The 18,336-nt window shown below is 34.5% G+C and overlaps 2 long non-coding RNA genes across 15 annotated transcripts; both read left to right on the forward strand.

The window, feature by feature from the left end:
• The first annotated feature begins 4,682 nt into the window (after positions 1-4,682).
• On the forward strand, positions 4,683-10,185 carry LOC147485918 (uncharacterized). Of its 8 annotated transcripts, none has more exons than XR_015202269.1 (7): positions 4,683-5,150; positions 6,674-6,739; positions 6,853-6,918; positions 7,519-7,600; positions 8,775-8,836; positions 9,757-9,930; positions 10,049-10,185. It is a non-coding gene; the product is annotated as an uncharacterized LOC147485918 (long non-coding RNA). The 8 variants fall into 8 exon arrangements; XR_015202272.1 differs by having other exon boundaries at positions 7,519-7,596; XR_015202268.1 differs by having other exon boundaries at positions 4,684-5,150; positions 9,757-10,185.
• A 524-nt stretch (positions 10,186-10,709) lies between these two features.
• On the forward strand, positions 10,710-18,111 carry LOC147485919 (uncharacterized). Of its 7 annotated transcripts, XR_015201531.1 has the most exons (5): positions 10,729-10,843; positions 11,141-11,228; positions 11,397-11,500; positions 12,940-14,710; positions 15,057-18,111. It is a non-coding gene; the product is annotated as an uncharacterized LOC147485919 (long non-coding RNA). The 7 variants fall into 7 exon arrangements; XR_015201532.1 differs by having other exon boundaries at positions 10,710-11,500; positions 15,057-15,119; positions 17,317-18,111; XR_015201528.1 differs by having other exon boundaries at positions 10,710-11,228.
• Positions 18,112-18,336: the final 225 nt, after the last annotated feature.

An 18,336-nucleotide genomic window follows, 5' to 3' on the forward strand; every position in this document is an offset into this window, starting at 1 on the left:
ACAAGAAGTGCCTTTCGGAAATAACCTAATACATGACAATAGGGCGTCTCTCTTTACCACTAAAGGGGGCTCATCAAAAGGAACAGTCGATCTCATAGGTGGTTGTCGCATTGGGTGCTTCTCCTCTAATGCACATATAGTCTCTGCAGTATTGGAGGCAACTCCTGATGATGATAACATTTTAACCGCTACAACAAAATGTCCATCAACAACTTTCTGTAAGCATCGACACACATTCTGAGTGGAGGCAGATTTCCTTGTTGACTGGATTGAAGGAGGCTCTATTACAGACTCTAAGAGATGAAACATACCGACAGGCTCATTCCATGTCATCAAAGCATGGAGAATCTATTTTTGCTAAAAGTTTTTCCTAGTGCCAAAACGATGTTCCTGACAATTCTGTGGTTGGAAAACTTGTAGAGTGCAATGCGGCAAAAGGAGGAGACGAACCCAAGGCATAACTGAACTAGGATTAGTTGTAATATCCCAGAGAGCCGATTTCAGTGCACCAGAAAATGCCAATCGACAAGCACGTGGTATACTTTTCACAGTTCGGAAAGTTATATGAAATGCATTATCCAGTAATTTCTCATTAAGAGAAGAAGGAACAACAATCGGATCAGGGGTATCACCACCACCCCTCTGTGTCGTGGATGCAAGATATATAGTGTCGGGCTTAGAAGGTGGTTGTGGTATGCCCACAATGAAACATGGGGATTCCCCATTCTCCATCAAAACAGGCGGTGTTATAATAGCATCTGGATGACGATACGGTATACCAAGTGCGTAGATACCAAGACAACGACCACACATCCATTTGTCTATAAACTTTAAGGAATTCTCCAATAACAAATACAAATCACAATCATCCTTAAGTTCATCCCGTACCCTATCAATACTCAACTGGCAACCTACGTGTTGTTTATCAAAATGCATGAGAAAGTAGGGAATAGTAAAACCATTACCGTTGACCCCATTAGTGCATCCATGACGATCTTGGAAAGGGCAATGAACACATTTCTTAAGAGGCAAGGCAATAGAACCAGAAGAAACGACTTTCTTCTTTCTCATATCCAAATCCTGTCAATGACTCAACAAAACCCAAATCCAATCAAACAAAACCCAAAATAAGCAAATCCCAAATCCTGTTGGCAAAACTACAAATCCCAAACCTCATCCAACCAACAAACAAAACCAAAACCAAAACCTCTCCTGCAGAACAAACCAGCCCAGAAAAATTTATCTCCGACAACCACAATAACCAAACAAATGAGTTCACCAAACCAACCCAAACCTAACGAACCTAATACAAGTCATTTCCTACCTTAAACCAACCCAAATCAGTTGCTGGAGGTAGTGGTTGGGTGTTATGGTGGAGAATGAGGGTGCGAGTTTTACAGCAGCCGAGACGAAGGTAAGAGATGGCGGTGGTGGGATGGGTTAATAGATTAGAGAATTAGAGATGGTGGTGTGCTGAAGGTGCTGTGAATAGCGGTGGAGAAGATGGCAGTGGTGGGATTGGGGAAAAGATAAAAGATGGTGGTGTAGTGGTGGTGATGTGTGGTGGATGAGATGGTGTTGGATTATGGTGGCCGTGGCAAGTAGGTGTTGGTCGATGTGAGGAATGCGTTTGAAGATGGTGGTGGCAGTAGGTGGTGGACGGTGGTTGTGCCGCGCGAGTGGTGCTGCAAAGGCAAATCTGTTTTTGGTTTTCTGGTTCCGGTGGTGGCACAGGTGTAAGGGAGAAGAATGGATGGGTTTTTAAAGGTGTTGGTGGAGGGTCGCGGAGAGAGAGAGGCGGTGGGTGGTGGTGCAGCACAATTGGTGTTGCTGCAAGGGTCGGGGAGAGAGAAGGTGCGGGGAGAGAGGTGGTGGATGGTGTTTTTTTTTTTTTTTGTTTGTTTGTTTTTTTTTTTTTTTGGTCTTTGGTGAATTAAGGGGAATGGGGATGGGTTTTTAAAGGTGTTGGTGGAGGGTCGGGGAGAGAGAGGCGGTGGGTGGTGGTGCTGCAGAGAAGGTGCGGTTTTTGTTTTATTTTTTATTTTTGCTGGTTAAGGAGTTCGCCTGTTTCAGTTTGAGAGTGAAAGAAGACAAAGAGAGAGTGAGAGACTACGGGTTTGTTATTGACTTATTGGGGAGATTAGAATTGGAACCGATTGTTGGGTTTTTCTATTTGTTTAGTATAGTGAAACCCATCAAATATTCAAAGACACAATTGTTTCTTTCTAATCATTTTGGCCTCAAAATAAGGGCTACTTTTGTAAGGGCAAAATGAGAAGTGGAAAAAAGGCTTTGGATTTTATTTTATTTTTTATAATTACTTTTTTGTCGATTATAATCTCACTATAGTTATGAAAATTTTGAGGGGTGCGGTAGTGGAAGTTTGGACAAAATCTTGGGGGCGTGCGAGTCTTTATAGTTTGAATATTTTTCTTGGCAATGACTTACATGGTAGTGGAGCTTTTCAAAGCTTAGGGGGGTGTGACTGCCCCCACACGCACCCCCCTAGTTCCATCTATCGACCGCAAACACTTTCCATTCAATCTTAATGTGTTCTTATTTTTCAAAAAAGAAAGAAAGAAAAAATCTATCCCAAAGAGTTCTTCATGTAATAAACATAAAGTATTGAAAAGTGTGCCTTTGGATATGATGTCAATTAGTTGAATATTTAATTACTTAATCGGATAGAGAGCTCAACCGATTCCCAAGCTAAACTTTTAATCAACAAAAAACTTTTAGTTCACCACTTTAATTTTTTCTACTAGGAATAGAAAAGGAATTGCACCACAAAGTTCAAAATTATGTTAGTCAATCTATTATTCCAAAAACTTTCAATGAAATTCATGAATGAGTAATTGTTTTTGGAAGTTTTTTTTTTTTTTTTTTTTTTTTGAAAGAAGAGCTTGTTAGATTTTGGAAAAAGAGTTTAATTTGTGGTTGTTTTTATTTTTTGGGGTTTATATTTATATATATTTTAGTTTGGGAGACCTTTAGTAATCTACTTAAGTGGTGGTCCACTTGTTAGTTGGGTCGCCCTTGGTAAAATTGGCGTGTCAAGATTTTAACTTAACCCTTTACATATTTACATAGCCTAAATTGATTAATCTAATGAAAGCAATCTCTATACTATATGATATCCGGGTTTTGAGGAACCCCTCCCCACTATCAAGTAGACTAATTTAGATCTCCTTATTTACTTAATTTAGAAACACCTCCCTCATTAAATTTATCCCTCACTAAATTTAGAATAATCCCCATTTTTATTAATATAATTTGAACAAGGTCCTTTTTGTATTAATAATTTAGAAACACCTATCTAATGTCACTTAAATTAAATAATTACCCCCATTTCCCACATTGAAATTAAAACAAGTCCTATTTTATTCTTGATAATTTAAAATAACCTCCCTAATATCACTTAAATAACATAATTATCTCCCATTTTGTTTAAAATAAATAAATAGATGAGTCTCTCCTATATAATTACAATTACGATTTACAATTATAATCCAAAGAAACCATACTAACTATCGATTTAAAGGGGCAGGTGAGACTTAAGAAAACCGATGTGTATCACAGTTTGCATACTTGTTAAACATAATAAGCTAACCTCTGGTCCAACTTTGAAAACTCGGATCAATATGCTTTCTAAGAGCATCTCTAGGTGAGCATCAAATTGGTGGCCATTATGATATAAACCATATATTGAAGAAAAAATTAGCACTATCGCTCTACATAAACGTTTTTGCTAATCACGAAGTTTTCCTCCGATCCACACCAACCATTTTTCATTCAATTATAATCAAACTACCCATGATAAAAAAAAATTAAATAGTTTTTATTTTGAAAATAGATATGGTTCAATGATACAAAAAATGCAAAACTCAGGTTTTCTAATTTAATTACGATTACCTCCTAAATGCGGCTCTGGGGCAAGGCCAACTAGGTGAACGCCTAGGGCCTCCAAGCTTCAGCCTAACTAAAGGGCCCCCATTTAGACCACAATTAGTATGATTTTGTTGGTATGGGCCTGATCAGTTTGCATTTTGTTAGGCCCATTTGTTAGGCCCAAAGTCAATTTTTGGCAATAAAATACATAATAGTCCTTTGAAAATGTTGTTACAATGACTCGAACTCTCATTACAACCACTAAAATTGGATACACAACTACTACACCACACAATTGCTTATGTTATGATTTCCGAAAATTATATATATCACAAGATACATAAAATGGTGCAAAAAATAAAAAAAATCTGGACTTTTTTGTTATGGCAATGTCTATAGGCCCTATGTAAAAGTTCGCCCAAAGCCTCCACAATCTCAGAGCCGGCCCTGGTTACCTTGATCGGAGTTATCACAGTTATTGTGTAGTAACAAGACGTAAAGTAGACCATGAGTCTACACCTCTAAGGGGACCAGTACTCCCCTACATTTTCTTGTATATATATATATATATAAAAGATTCTCTCTCATCACTCACCATATCATTTCCATTTTGCTTCTAAAGAATATGATTGGCTCCTACAAAATTGGATGGAATAATAATTAGTGACACCTCCCTGTATTTGCTTAATTCTCTCTAGTCTATTATTAAATTACTATAGCCTCCCCAAAATTCTATTTTATCGCAAAATCCATCTAATCCAAAACTTACATAGAAAAATAACAAAAATAAAAACCCTCCTAAAATAAAATAAAAATCTCTCTTTTTGCTCTTAAAAACTAGGAAACCCGAAACCTTTCGTCAAAAGCCAACCCCCGAATTCTGAAACTCTATGGAAAATGGATAATTCCAAAACCTTCTCCATTCAATTGTTCGCGATTAATAGCAATAACCCAAAATAAGATAACCATTCCCCTTCGTCAAACCCGAACCTTTCTTCTCAAAAAAAAAAAAGTCAAAAGCTAATCACTAGATTTATAACCTATTAAAATGAATTCCTAAAAAAAACACATGAATCAAAGTTCTTTTCCTGTTTTCAATTGTTTGAACACCAAATCTAAAACACCCTTCTCTTCAAACCAAGATTCTTTAATAACCCATCAACTTTGTCAACACGGTTGTTTGGTTGAACCAGCGAGGCTGATTAATGGTCAAGAGAAAGCTTCTTATACTGATAGCGTAATTGAATCTCTGCAAAATTCTGGTGAGAAAGCTAGAACTTGCAGGAATCAACTTTAATTCTCTGTATTATGCTTTCAGTTGATTTGGTTATTTGTTGTTAAAAAAATTGTGATTGGCATTTGGAAATGAGAATATGGTTGTATAAATGTGATTGGGGATATTTTGTGGCTGCATTTGGTACAACCGTATTAGTGCTAATTAGAATCTCCAATAATTACTAATGTCAACATTGGTGTCCTTTTACATCAGTTCTTATAAATGTAACACAATTGAAGTATTGATTTAGATTTTAGACAATGTGTGTATGTAGTAATCTGGCTTGATTATATTGGTCTGAAGTAACAATATGCAGATGAATTTAAGTGATGCGTAGCTAATAAAGCAATAGTCGGTGCCACCAACTCTTGGATTATATTGATTTAAGTTTACGGCTTCTCCTACATTTTCTTAAATATTAAGTCACAGTCAATATACGAAATGAATTCTTAGACCTACGGTAGACGTCTAACCCGTAGATAAGTGTGTCTGTGTGTATCTGCATTGATTCATAGAGAAGGGAAATTATTTCCTCTAGCTACAGAGAGGCAAACATTCCTCTAATTATTATGAATAGCTTCTAATTTTTCTTTCACGCTTAAGTTAGTGCGACTGCTTCTTGATGAGCAGTGTGAATTTTTGTAATGTATTTATTAGCAGCCACCAATGAGTTACTCTTGCATTGCCAATTTTTTCTCACTATTCTCACCAACTTATCAGTTTACTAATATTTTTTTTTTCTGGGTAGTGGAAGGTGTTAAAACCCAATTCTCTCTTTTAATTCTTAATTGGTTTCCATTTATTTCCAGCAAAACGAAACGATAGATTGTCACCTTTCCATCAAAGTACTGACTACTGAGTATCAACATTGATCTCCCAAGCTTGAAATCAGCTGCATTTCACTCTTAAATATAATCGAAAATAACAAAAAAAAAAACCCCACGCATTCTAAACACATAACCAACTTCTCCTTTTTGCTCGCCTCTATAAAAAATCTCTAAACCCTTGCCTACTTACAAACAAGAAGTAACAAGAGAAAAAAAATTACCTAAACCCAAAAAGTGCACAGATGCTCCTTCTCCATTAATCGCTCTTGGAAAAACAAAATTCTTATTTTTTCATTACTTCTAGATTTGTGATTTGTTGGGGTTTGTTTAATTTCTTAAATTAATTATGGGTTTTGAATATTAAGTGTGGAGATGATCTTATTGATTAGATTTCAATCTATCTTTTCACCGGCTTTCTATTGATGAATCTCCAACCATAACCATAGAGCGCGCAAGATTGTATATTGTTTAATCTCTTTCAGTTAATTTACTTCAGCTTTGAATTTGTATATATATATATTAAAGTTTCCAAATTTTTTGTTCCACCTAATTGATTTTTATTCTCTATTTGAATTTACCTGGGGTAGGAACGGATTGGAGGACACACTGGATATAATATGTGTTGATTTTCATTTGGTTTCAGTCATCTTGATTTGGAAGTAACGTGCTATGTTTTATGCAGAGACATCGAGATAGGATAAATGAAAAGATGAAGGCCTTGCGAGAACTCATACCCCGATGCAATAAGGTCATTACATCTTCCTCTCTTGCATATATCTTTGGGACTTTGAGTGGATTCTTCTTCTTCTTGATTGTATGTTTACTGTTTTTTTTCTCCTAATTTGTTTCTTCCTATATCAGTCAGACAAAGCTTCCATGTTGGATGAAGCAATTGAGTACTTGAAATCTCTCTAGTTACTAGTTCAGGTACATAATTCTTATATACTTTGTTGCATTCACATATACACGCTCCCCCCTCCCTCCATATTTTCCCCGGATTAATATGTTTTATTGTTGTATCACTTCATTAATGTTGATACCCGAGTTGAGGATATAACAGCCTAAGAGAATGGGAGGAATTCATGCATTCAGTCCAAGCAGAACTTAGTTTTATTAACTCTTAACATGGATAGGAAAGTCATCTTTACGTAGAGTACACAGAGTCATTGTATTCATGATGATGACAGTTTCTTCTTGCTTCTGATTCTTATTTCTCTGTGCTCATAAGTTTATCAAGCTTTCGGAACCTGCAAAATTAACTTGCGAGGGACCTTATTGAACCCTCATTTTAATATATATTGTAAGAATCGTGTGCATGAGAATTAGTAAGTAAAATTTTGATTGTTTGTTCTTGGAATCTATTAAGTTCATGGAAAGTTCAAAATTAGTAAGTAAATTTGAACATTTTGATGTTGTCCTATTCCATTAGGCAAAGCCAAAATCAGTTCAAATGCATTAATAATGTTGTTTGTGGATACTATTAAGTTCAATTTGCGTAGTGATCATATGAGAGTTTGAATTGTCCAGAGAATTAAAAACAAGCGCCTCATTCCCAACTTCAAACCAAGTGGCATAGATGCTTCAAACGGCCGACTCTCTTCTTGGGTAGGTAAGGACTGTTGCAACTTGGAAAGGAGTGGTGGTATGCAACAATAAGACTGGACTTCTTTTCAAGAAAGATTTTTTAAGTACTAGATATGACGCGATTTATAACAAAGCATGCCCTACAGGTGATTCTAGAACTGAAACATTTGAAATCTTTAATAAATAGGACCATATGATCAGTTAGTAATCAAGACTCTTTATTTTGACTGTTTTTAGTTGACTATTATGGTTGGTATGCAGTAATTCAAATTTTTTGTTAAATTGGTTTTTGGTCCTGGTACTTAATCTCAACGAGTTCCTTGAAGTTGTCCAAAAATTACCTTTTTCAAATTCATTATGCGTCATCCTACAACCTAGCTTACAAGGTAACCTACTACTACATTTGCTTATTTGTTATTGATTTTCCATAATTTTGTACTTCACCAGCTACAATAGCTGTTGAACTTATTAAGCAAACCTTGCTTAACCAAGTACTTTTATTATAATGATGATTAGATTGTACCACACTACCACTTGATTGTGTTAGTCAAAGGTCTAATAGTTTCAAATATATGGGTACTTCATCACAATTGTATACCATTGTTTTTCTTAGTTTCAAGTGTATATATTGTTTTAATTTCTTTGTTCCACATATATTCTTCTTTGTACTTTCAAACTTCTAAATGGGTAGAGTCTTGCCATGTTGTCTGCTAGAAATTAGTTAAAACTTTGAATGGTTCTCAGGTACTTTTTTAAGAGCATTTTCATTGTCAGGTTGTCACCTCCTTATAAGTGTAGGGTATGCTCACTTGAAACATATAGTTACAAGAATTATACTTAGTGTTCATATCAATCTTTCATCTTGAGAAATAATTCATGCTCCTCATCTTGGATGGTTAACGGAATCATGGACCAGCTCACTACTTAGTTAGTTACTCACTCACCAGTAACCCATGATTATATCGTATATATCATAGATATCAAACCCATTAGACATACCCATCTACTCCACCATATCAGTTCATAACTACTATCACTATAAGCATTTGTCAACAATTTATGCCCTTCACAATAAGTACTCCACTAATAGGATCAGATTGTTATATGATTTTTTTCTTTCTTTTGACAATCTTAAGAACACTAACCTGGATGTTGTTTTCTTCGATAAATTAATACCTTAGATCCCTTTCATTTTGCAGATCTTCTTTTTGACAATGTGTGAGGGAACATGCAATGGGCACCAATGCATAGTTTATCTAATGTATGTAATTTAGAGTTTGTTCAATCAACTTATGGTTCATAGCTGTCTAATTTCCACAAATTCCATCGTTTTTCCAATACTTTTAAGTTCTTAGCTGGAAGTGGATTGCTCAATTTCTTTTTTTTTTTGTAACCACCTATTTAAGGCCTTCTAATTTCCCACACATTAGTCACTCTGTCGGTCTGTAGTTTGTCCGCATGCACAAAGAGCATTGTGGCTGTGGACAGATGTGTCGTGTAGTTGTGCATAATGCGTAATTTCATTATGAAGTACAGATGCACATTGTCATTGTACAATTGCTCATTGTCATTGTACAGTTGTGCGTAATGCATATAATTTCATTGTCTTATTATCGTTGTTCCTTTGACTATGGTCTCAGTAGTTAAGCATCGATAGTGTGTATGGTGAAGACATTGAACCAAGTTAAGGGAGACCGAATAAAAAGATGGGCACTGAATCTATTCAGTTTTGTTACTCATTTTTAAAATCTTTGCAATTTGAACTATTCTTTTCATAACATATAGGTGCTGAAATTGTTTAAGATATCAAGTGAGCAACAATTGTTTGGTCCACTCACTATGAAAGTCAAATTCCAAATAAGAACATCATGGTTAAAATTAGAAACAAAGTTTTGAAAATTCACAAGCCTATTCTCAAGACCTTATAGATTATCTATGTTAACTAAACTTTCCCTTCGTTATGCCTGGGGAACATAATTTATTTTCATGTCTACCCTCTTCACACCAAGCCACAACATCTATGAACAACCCAGGCATCGTATGCGTCCACCAGGCCATCACATTTAGCTTTTGTCTTTCCAAGAAACACAATTAGAAGTTAATAGTGCTCTATGCTTCTAATATACATAGCTCATATATCTGGTATGGTATAATATTAACTCTCATTTGTTAATATTACAGGTGAAAAGGATTGCAACCTCCAATTTTCTCTTCTTTTCGAGACATACAGAAAAATAGAATGGAAATTTGGAAATTTCAATTAGAGAGACGACAATGAATTTAAATGCTTCTCTGTGAGATGCTATGTTTGCTTTTGTTAATGAGAGATGCTATGTTTGCTTTTGTTAATGAGTAGTATATATATATATATATATACTACTCATTAAATGAGATCAGTAACTCTTTGATGCTAGCGGGGTTCGAGCCCCAGACCTCTGGTATCATCACCCAAATGTTTTACCGACTTTGCTAGTGATAAGAAATAATTGATTCCCTATTTTGTTTCGCACTCTCTCTCTTTCGTTATTCTAAAATGGGTATTCATGACTTCATGTATCTCGAATTTTCAGATTTGAAGAGTTTTGTTATTCATTTGGTTATTTGGTGTGAGATGGTGAATTTTGCTTTTGGCAATAGTAATAGTAGAGGAAGTTATTGATGCACTGCAAGAAAAAAATGATGAGATTTGGTTGGATTACAATTACAACTTGGTTATCTATTAGCATATTGAATGTTTGAAGAAAGTCTTAGAAGTCAATTTGCATATGATTGTCAATGCACAAATGTATTCTACAAACTCATGCAAGTAATATTCTTAGAAAATCAACTATTCTTCTTCTTTCTTTTTTGATTGTTTTTCAATTCTAACTCTATCTCTCCTTTTTCCGATGTCTTTTTTGAATTCATCCAAAGTTAGGCTAATTTGGTTGAATGCTTTGAATTCTCAAAAGGTAACTTCACACCACATGAACTAATTTCGACATCAAGGCTTCAAGCTTCAGATATTTGAATTCTTGGTTAGTAGTTCACTATATTTACACTTTTCTATTTAAATTACTGATTTACATTTGAAAACACGATGCACAACTCTTTTTCTCTCTTTGATTTGAAAATTGATTCTATTAAATAAATGGGTTCGAAATGGGTTCAAGTCATCAAGTTTGTTTCAATATAATCTACCAGGGATTCATTCATTGCCGTCCTCTGCTAAAGGGATTTTTCTGATCAAATTGATTTGAAGTAATACTGCCAACAAATCTGCGAAGAAGTAATCCCAGTTTTATTTTATTATTAATGAATTCTCATACTTATCTTATGTCATGAATTCTCATAGCTTATTATTGAAGTAGCAAAATGATAATGCATCTCATTTAGTCATCCCAGAAGTAATGGGATTTCTTCTTTTGTTTTGGTAAAAGTGATGGGCTTATGAGCTTATTGGCGACCTATATTAGATACCGGTCGACACAAATTAATTGGGGCCACAATCGACAACACGGACACAAATTGTTGCTTTTTTCAAAATATGTACTTCTTTTCTTACCAATACACTTATTATCTACAGCTCTGAGCGAGAGTGAGAGAAATCATGCATCATCTATGGCATATTCCTTCTAACAAGCTCTTTCTAAGAAGCTCCATGCTTTCCAAAAGTAGGCTACCTTCTTCATTTGTTTTTTGTTCAAATATCACTTGCCCATTTTTTTAGGGAAAGTAAGCTTATTGTTCTGTAACTCAAATGTTTGTTCAAATATCACTGGTCTGGACACACCTCAATACCACATTGTTTCATGAGTTATTAAGCTGATATCAAAATGCAGGTTTATTTTCGGAAGGACTTGCACCTGTAATATTTTCTAGGAAAGTACAAACAACCACCTATGAAATTGTGAAAGGAAGCTTTCCTCCCACTCGAGCTAACTAGGTATTCTCTTCTATATATATAAAGTAAATAAGGTGTGTTCATGTAACATAGAAAAACAAAATCTTTTTGACATAGAGCTTTTGTTTATGTATGAATACACACACACACACACACACACACACACACATACATATATATACTATACCCTCCCTTTCAATATTATTATCAAGGAAACAACTCCTGTAACAATGGAAACTGTTGGTGCATTTCAAAGGTTACCTATGGTGAAGCCTCCACTTGATATTCTTTATTCAGCACTGAGGAAGGCAAAAAAGGTCCCTACTTGAAAGGGTAATCACCTCATTAGTAATGACAACATTTTATTATTATATGAAAAGGGGTAGGGGACCTCTATAACAACCCGCCTACATACCCAAAAAAAAACTACATTTCTAAATAACGTTGTGGTCATTGTGTTAGTCGTAAGCAAAAACTTTTACCCAATATTAGTACCGTGCACGTCAATCTATGTTAAATGATATTCAATGGAGTGCATTTATTCTTGCAAGCTAAGGGTTCCTTTGAAAGGACAATACATTTTGACAGTGTTTAAATTTTCGTACGGTGTATCTTTGTAGATAAACCTAATAGTTAATCTCACTATAGGAACTATGCAAATGCTTTACTCCATTTAACATTCGACTCTATGAAATTGTACTTAGAGATAAAATTTGTGATGTTACTTATAAAGGGGGAATGCATATATAATCCCGTTCTTATAGTTTGATATTTGTAATGGATTGGAAGTTGAATTGTTAGGTTCAAAATGTCTTTTTGGCATTAAGTCATGACAACTTGGTTTAGTCTAGACAAAAACTCACATGTTTTAAATAAATAAATTCAATCAAGCCACCCATGCTCTTCAAGGGAAGGACAGCCCTCGGATCATATGACTATGTTAAGCAGGTACAAGTGATTGTTCATTCAATTCACTATAGCATTGAGACCAACCATTTGAGAACGTGATTCATGGAAACTAACCTAGATTCCTAAGTAGATGACGTTACACAAAAAAGAACCATAGCTGTCAGGTACACTCGAGTTTTCTTATTTGTCGTGTGGTTATAGTTTTATAGACATTGCTTAGGAATGGATTCATGTAATAGACGATTTCTTTGAATACCCGATCTTTCCTTTTTGATTTTTGATTCATTTGATCTTATTTGATTCATTTGATCTTATTTGATTCATAATTTATGTTTCTCAATTGAAATTTGACTTTTTTGAATATCCATTCCCTGTTTTTTTGCATTTCATTTATTTGACCTTTGATATTATGTACGTGTCTTCTCATTGATTCTCTCTAAAATCATATCAATTTTTTGGATTAGTGATAAAAAGGTTGAAATTTTAACAAAACAACCCTCTGTCAATTCATTCTCTCACCTCTCTCAAACCATTCTCTATTCGGTTCCTTAATTTCACTGCCCTATTGCCAGTATGTTATCTTTCAGATGGTACCAATCATCTCGAGCACTCCGACACCATTAAATCACTTTCTTGATTGAAGAGATTGTTTGCAAAATCCAACAGGTATTTTTCCAAGCTTTACATCTTTTGAATTCAATTCTATTTATTTCCAACATGCAGAATTTATTTTTCTACTCTTCTTGATTCGTGAGCTCCTTTGCTTTGCATTTAGAATTGTGTGGATTTCCTGTAAATGGTAAATGGTTTCAATACCCAAACAAAAGATAAAAAAACAAAACCCCAAAAAAGAGAACAGATATACCTTTACATGATCACTAATAATGAGGGGTAAGATTCACGAGTAAAGTAGTTATGACTTATGAACGACTAATTTTTTTTTTATCAAATTCAATTGGTCTTTTGAACTTGACAGTTTAGTTGTATTTTTAGGCACTTCGGGAGTCTATGGAACTTTAAGTTTTCTCCTACACTACTACTCATTTTTAATACTCTATCTCTCCCTCTTTCGGTGTATCTGTAGCTTCAAATTTCTTTTAATTTCATCATTGTTTGCATTTGAATTCATCCAAAGTTGGGCTAATTTCGTTGAATGCTTTGACGAGTATCAATAGATGTGTTGTTGATAAGAACTACATTCTAGCTCAGTATCGACTCAAAAGGTAAACTTCACACCACATGAACTAATTTCGACATCAAGGCTTCAAGCTTCGAGATATTTGAATTCTTGGTTAGTAGTTTACTATATTTACAATGCAAAGGTTTAGTGTTGAAACTTACCTCTCCCGTAGTTAAAGAGCAAGTATCAATTTCTTCTCTCTCCCATAGAAGACAAAGTTTAGTCACATATTTTTTGCAATTCATCTCAATCCATCACTGGAAAGTATGTACTCACAAATAAGTAATCTCCTCTTATGTATTTTGTTTTCACCTGAAAGTCCAAACACAATAAAATGTATACTGATTGAACTATTCTTCATTGAACTCATGATTACAAATCTTTTGTTGCAAGAATTCTTGAAGAAAGTGAAAAGGTCCAGGTATAAAATATCAAATGCTTTATTACAAATATAATTCGTGTTCTCGCCTCTCTTTTTCTGGAAAACAAACAGTTCATTGTGTGAAGGTGTTCAAAAGGGCCTAGAATCACTGGCATACTGCACTGGTAGGTATGCTCCCACAGTTGAGAAAGCAATGCTTCATTGCATGTTGTTTGAGTTAAATACTAATTTGTGTAGTTATTTGATGTTTCATTAAGTACATATTCTATGCAAATCACATGTATTATTATAGGGTATATGATTAATTCGTTGTAGAAACACCTAATTTTTGTAATTTTAGTGTAACCCCCAATGCATACCAAAAGTCTACAAAGCTTTTGATACTTGGTTAAGTTAAGGATTTTGGATACTCAAAACTTTTATAGACTTTGAGTTTTGTTTAATTGTCATTAGGGTTGAATTCTTCACACCAACTTTAATTTCTTTAACTTAAATGTTTAAGTACTTTGCTCTTCGCTAGAAAGTTACATTTCTAAATATTTTCCTGTGATAATTTTCCTTCACCATTTTCATCTGCTATTTCGATCATTTACATTTATTTTGGTTCCAATTTGAAATTGCATACATGTAGATGGCTGTGATTTTGATCCTATGACCTTAAGTATATAGGCTTCTTCAGATTGACAAGAATTCATGAAATTCATGCTTTCAGTTGGAGACACTATAAGCAAGGGAAGCAGACACTAATGGTTGTTTGAAGGTGATTTGCACTAATGTGGAGGTTAGTTCAGACTTAATATAAATATGCTTTGTAGGATGGTAAGTATACTAACCTTTTTGTAGGGGTGGATTACCATATAAAGATTTTTGGATAAGGTAAATCTATTTTATTTGTTGAATAACTTTGATAAAAGGATGTCTCACACTGTATAGAGGAACTAATAGTCATGATGTAAATTATATAATGTTTTTAGTACATTTTAGACGCGCTAGAGAAACTAATGCCTTCTAAGGGAAGGAACTAAATTGTCTCGAGGCGTAAGGGTTATTTAACTGTTCTGCCATTTGTCGAGACGATTAAGTAACTGGGTTAAACAATGAGATATTTATATTGTTATGATTTTTAGGTTATGACAGGATTTAAGTTTATGAAATGTTGAAAATACAGAGGAGACTCTGCCGAAATTTTTGTAAGATTATTTTGTCTTTGTTTAGTTTGGGTTTTGCTTAGTTGGTCTGATCACATCCCGAGTTTCATAATGATTGTAGATGCCATGTGTCTTTGGTAATCAGTCATTATGAAATTTGGGGCGAGACATAGTTGATGGCAAATGACATGCACCTTGGCATTGTCTTAATATGGTAAAATATATATGTAGGAAGCTAGTAGTTACATGATTCATCATGGGTTAGGGGGTAACGAATCAAGCAGTAGCTAGACTTGCTAGCAATGTTTTTTAGTGTGGTTGATGATGCTATTTTGAACTTTGCCCCTTTAATGAATGTATAGTGGGAAAAACTCTCTGGGGTATTTATGATACAAGTCATTGAATGCAGTTGACAAGGTGTTCCTCTCTACCTATATTTTCTTCTACTGCAACTTTGGCTATGTGCACGATTAATAATACAATTAAGATTTGATTGACTTACTCTTAACTCTTAGGAACAATTGTTGTACTCAAATAGGAAACAATCTTTCAGAAACAATATTTAGGAAATGTACTCAGAAAAATCCCTTCATTTGATCGATTCAAACATACTAACAGAAGACGCACGCATGCTTTCTCCTTCCTCTTTAGTGTTTTGTTTCTATATCCATCTTCTCTACCGCTCCAAGCCTCTTCAACATGTGTAGTTATTTCACATATTAAATTAACCAACCAGTAATACTATAATTAACTTATAGCTAGGCAGTATTAACCATATAATAAGCTAGCCCAAAGCAGCTGATTGTTTTATTGTTTATCAAATAAACATTATTTGGGTAGTATAACTCATTATACTAAGTTAATGTATAGGTAACTTTTCAATTTTTGGGATCAAGATTAAATAGCACTTTTAATTGCTATGCAGTTGCGTACATGTATTTAGTTACTTTGTACTTCAGACAATTGTGGGTTTGTAAACCAACCATAAAGAGAGTAGGCGGTATAGTGAAGGAGGTATGCCCGCATATCATTTGTGAGAGGGTTCAATAGACCCCTCCAATGGTCTTGGCCACTAAGTTGCCTACAATATTTTGTTATGCTAACTACAATATGCTATGTTCCGTTCTTCAGTTAAAGTTGGGAGGTTGTCAATTGTCATATTATTTTTACGATAACTAAGCGAGTAAATAAAATTTTGTAATTGGAGTTTTCTACTCTTTAGTTATTTTTATTTTAAAATATGTCATGTTGAGATTGTTGATTGTTACAATGCTATTGCCAGTGGTGTTAAGTTATTCACATAGTATAATGACTTTGCGTTTACTATGTTTTTGTGTGGTAAAAGTCTTTGATTATGTAAACTGTGTAGTAAAAGTCTTTGATTATATGTTGTTGATTTTATCAAGTTCTGTTTGATTAAGTCCTTTGCACCCATTGTATCCGACTTCGTACCAATTGTAAAAATAAGGCTACTTTCAAAAAGTAGCAAGAATGAGTTCCTTCTTGAATTGTATTAGAATTGAAAATTATATTAGAATTTGAAAGTTCATGTCCATATACAACTACTAATATCTAGGCGTATGAACTCTCATTAATTAATGATCTCATTGTGATTCGACATAATGAATTCGCTAGATAATAGCACATTCGCAATGAGATGTATTTAGTGATTCTTGGTCGTCTTAAACAATTATAAAGCTTAATTATATTACCTTTGTTTGATAATAGCACATTCACCTAATTAATTAATTTTAGTTATATAGCTTATGTAGATATACATGCACGGTTAGCATCGGCACATTACTTTGTAGATTATTAGTCCATAGTAATTTTTCTCATCCAGATTTAGTAGCTTAAGTTATGAATCATTAGTTTTGAGACTTCAATACAAACATAACTAACAGAGACATCGTCTATTCTGTCCATTCAAGTGATTACATAGCACACTTTAACTTATAAAGGTAACTGCTTTTAAGGGGGTCTGTATATTCATATACTAATGACTAAAATAGTGAATAAGCAGTAGCTTTGAGAGCATGCTAATATCATAACACACATTACTTATGAAGCTAACTGCTTTTAAGGAGGTATGTATATTCATAACATAGATCCCTAAGATCAGTTTTACTTTTTATACCTGATGTAAGTTGATTAAAGTAATTATTACAATCATGATACTTTATTAGTCTTACATTGTCTAATTTTTCGGTTTACTTTTGTACATTTATGTTTTGTGTAGAAAACACAACCTCGCACGTCGGAAGGATCAAATATATATGCAGGCACAGTTGAGTCAGATTCAGGAGGAACTTAAGGACTCGAAAGATCAGTTAAGCATCTGTGGAGAAAGAGAAGGCTTTAGCTCTTGAGGAGTTGAAGGCTATGGAGAAATTGGCTGAGGAGGCTACTGAAAAGATTGGGAAGCTTTAGTTTCTAAAAAACGAGTGGAGGATACTACCGAGATTGAGAATTTATGGGCTACTCACAGAAGTATATGCAACACAAAAGAGGGAAGAGGAATGGCAGAACGAGATTACTGCTGTCCGACTCCAATATGCTATCGATCGATGTCACATCCCTTCTGTCCACTATAGAGGAGCTCAAACGAATGAAACATGAGATGCCCATGATGAGTGATGCAAATAATCAAGCATTAAGCCATGTCGATGATGCGACCAAGATTGCAGAAATTCATGCCGAGAAAGTGGAATTGCTTTCTGCAGAGTTGTGTCGTGTGAAGGCCTTACTTGATTCCAATGTTGAGTTAAAATCCAACGAGAGCACTGAATTGATGAAAGAGCTGAAGTCCGAGGTAAAATTCCTGAAAGAAGAACTTGAGAAAGCTAATGCTGCCGAAAAAAGGGCCACAAAAGCTAAAGCTTTGATTCAACAACTAAAATAAGAAGTTGACTTCATGAAAATGTAGAGTTGGTAATGCTATACAATTACCTTAAAAAAAATTGTTCCATCTTCGACTGCCCAAGTCATTGTCGTGTTTTGTTCATGAACTTTCATTGTTACAATATTTTGTACATTTGTGATTGCAAACTTTCTTTTAGTAATAGTCATGTGGGGAAGAAAGTAAGAGGCCGGGTAGCATATAGTGGATACAATTGGTCGTTTGACTCAAAATTCAAAAGGTCATTGCAACTACTACAAACCCTAAAGGGGACTCAATCGATTGTTCGAAGAGTAGCTCAATTAGAATATTTTCAGCACTTATAATCCGTGAGCGTAGCGAACTCTTGAGGTCGGTTTC

The sequence above is a fragment of the Coptis chinensis genome, chromosome 7 (genome assembly GCF_015680905.1).
Source record: "Coptis chinensis isolate HL-2020 chromosome 7, ASM1568090v1, whole genome shotgun sequence".
Classification (NCBI taxonomy): Eukaryota; Viridiplantae; Streptophyta; class Magnoliopsida; order Ranunculales; family Ranunculaceae; genus Coptis; species Coptis chinensis.